The sequence below is a fragment of the Salvelinus sp. IW2-2015 genome, unplaced genomic scaffold (genome assembly GCF_002910315.2).
Source record: "Salvelinus sp. IW2-2015 unplaced genomic scaffold, ASM291031v2 Un_scaffold2411, whole genome shotgun sequence".
NCBI lineage: Eukaryota > Metazoa > Chordata > Actinopteri > Salmoniformes > Salmonidae > Salvelinus > Salvelinus sp. IW2-2015.
In genome coordinates this window covers 18,622-21,198 of record NW_019943732.1, presented here as the reverse complement: position 1 = coordinate 21,198, position 2,577 = coordinate 18,622, and the positions used below count along the sequence as shown (strand labels likewise).

Sequence of the window (2,577 nt, the reverse complement as noted above, 5' to 3'; positions counted from 1 at the left end):
GAGTTAGTGGTCTCTGTTTACAGGGTTCAACAGAACTGAGTTAGTGGTCTCTGTTTACAGGGTTCAACAGAACTGAGTTAGTGGTCTCTGTTTGCAGGGTTCAACAGAACTGAGTTAGTGGTCTCTGTTTACAGGGTCAACAGAACTGAGTTAGTGGTCTCTGTTTACAGGGTTCAACAGAACTGAGTTAGTGGTCTCTGTTTACAGGGTTCAACAGAACTGAGTTAGTGGTCTCTGTTTACAGGGTTCAACAGAACTGAGTTAGTGGTCTCTGTTTACAGGGTTCAACAGAACTGAGTTAGTGGTCTCTGTTTACAGGGTTCAACAGAACTGAGTTAGTGGTCTCTGTTTACAGGGTTCAACAGAACTGAGTTAGTGGTCTCTGTTACAGGGTTCAACAGAACTGAGTTAGTGGTCTCTGTTTACAGGGTTCAACAGAACTGAGTTAGTGGTCTCTGTTACAGGGTTCAACAGAACTGAGTTAGTGGTCTCTGTTCAGCGGGTTCAACAGAACTGAGTTAGTGTCTCTGTTTACAGGGTTCAACAGAACTGAGTTAGTGGTCTCTGTTTACAGGGTTCAACAGAACTGAGTTAGTGGTCTCTGTTTACAGGGTTCAACAGAACTAAGTAGTGGTCTCTGTTTGCAGGGTTCAAACAGAACTGAGTTAGTGTGTCTCTGTTTTACAGGGTTCAACAGAACTGAGTTAGTGGTCTCTGTTTACAGGGTTCAACAGAACTGAGTTAGTGGTCTCTGTTTACAGGGTTCAACAGAACTGAGTTAGTGGTCTCTGTTTCAGGGTTCAACAGAACTGAGTTAGTGGTCTCTGTTTACAGGGTTCAACAGAACTGAGTAGTGGTCTCTGTTTACAGGGTTCAACAGAACTGAGTTAGTGGTCTCTGTTTACAGGGTTCAACAGAACTGAGTTAGTGGTCTCTGTTTACAGGGTTCAACAGAACTGAGTTAGTGGTCTCTGTTTACAGGGTTCAACAGAACAGTTAGTGGTCTCTGTTTACAGGGTTCAACAGAAACTGAGTTAGTGGTCTCTGTTTACAGGGTTCAACAGAACTGAGTTAGTGGTCTCTGTTTCAGGTCACAGAATGAGTAGTTTCTGTTTACAGGGTTCAACAGAACTGAGTTAGTGGTCTCTGTTACAGGGTTCAACAGAACTGAGTTAGTGGTCTCTGTTTACAGGGCTGGGTTCAACAGAACTGAGTTAGTGGTCTCTGTTTACAGGGTTCAACAGAACTGAGTTAGTGGTCTCTGTTTACAGGGTTCAACAGAACTGAAGATGGTCTCTGTTTACAGGGTTCAACAGAACTGAGTTAGTGGTCTCTGTTTACAGGGTTCAACAGAACTGAGTTAGTGTCTCTGTTTACAGGTTCAACAGAATGAGTTAGTGTCTGTTTACAGGGTTATCAATCTGATTTGGTTCTGTTGTCTACGGTTTCAACAGAACTGAGTTAGTGGTCTCTTTCAGGGTTCAACAGAACTGAGTTAGTGGTCTCTGTTTACAGGGTTCAACAGAACTGAGTTAGTGGTCTCTGTTTACAGGGTTCAACAGAACTGGAGTTAGTGGTCTCTGTTTACAGGTTCAACAGAACTGAGTAGTGGTCTCTGTTTACAGGGTTCAACAGAACTGAGTTAGTGGTCTCTGTTTACAGGGTTCAACAGAACTGAGTTAGTGGTCTCTGTTTACAGGGTTCAACAGAACTGAGTTAGTGGTCTCTGTTTACAGGGTTCAACAGAACTGAGTTAGTGGTCTCTGTTTACAGGGTTCAACAGAACTGAGTTAGTGGTCTCTGTTTACAGGTTCAACAGAACTGAGTTAGTGGTCTCTGTTTACAGGTTCAACAGAACTGAGTTAGTGGTCTCTGAAACAGAGACCACTAACTCAGTTCTGTTGAACCCTGTAAACAGAGACCACTAACTCAGTTCTGTTGAACACTGACTCACATTTCCATAAAAACTCCTATTGTCCCTGTTTCCTCCCAGATTACAGTCACAAAAGTAACCCATTTCTTTGAATTTGGCTTGAAATGAAAACATCCTGTCATATCACTAAGACCAGTAGGGCAGGTCAAGGACATCTCAGGGGCCATATTCATAAAGCGATTCGGAGTAGGACTGCTTATCTAGGATCAGTTTAGCCTTTTAGATCAGAATAAATAAATTAAGATTACATTAACAGGAGGAACCTGATCCGAGATGAGCATTCCTTCTCTGGGACGCTTTATAAATACRGGCCTCAGATTATGTCAATTGTAATGGTCAATAGTTAATGGTTAATCAATTGGGAAGCCGTTTTAATAATTATAAACTGTTAACCTTTTTACTAATTTAGTAGTTTGTTGTCCAAGCCGTCATTCCAGCAGGGTTTGGGGTCAAATAGACATGGAAATGACCTCAAGCCCTGCTATCCGGTCCTGATAGTGAACTGCTTTGTGTTTCAGGTACCCTGTGTCAAGGAGGGCGGAAAGAATCGGACTGCACTAGTGAGTATTCAGATCAGTGTATTCCAAACAGTGGGTCAGGACTACTTCACTGGTGGGGAGTGGCTACAGACTAGATTTCTGAAG

At 42.7% G+C, this 2,577-nt stretch overlaps 1 long non-coding RNA gene across 1 annotated transcript in view; it reads left to right on the top strand.

Moving 5' to 3' along the window:
* Positions 1 to 2,493, top strand: part of LOC112073895 (uncharacterized) — a 7,724-nt gene extending 5,231 nt beyond the window's left edge. The window contains exon 3 of the long non-coding RNA XR_002894633.1: positions 2,452 to 2,493. This is a non-coding gene — a long non-coding RNA (uncharacterized lncRNA). The remainder of the gene's footprint in view (positions 1 to 2,451) is intronic.
* The last annotated feature ends 84 nt before the right edge of the window (positions 2,494 to 2,577 follow it).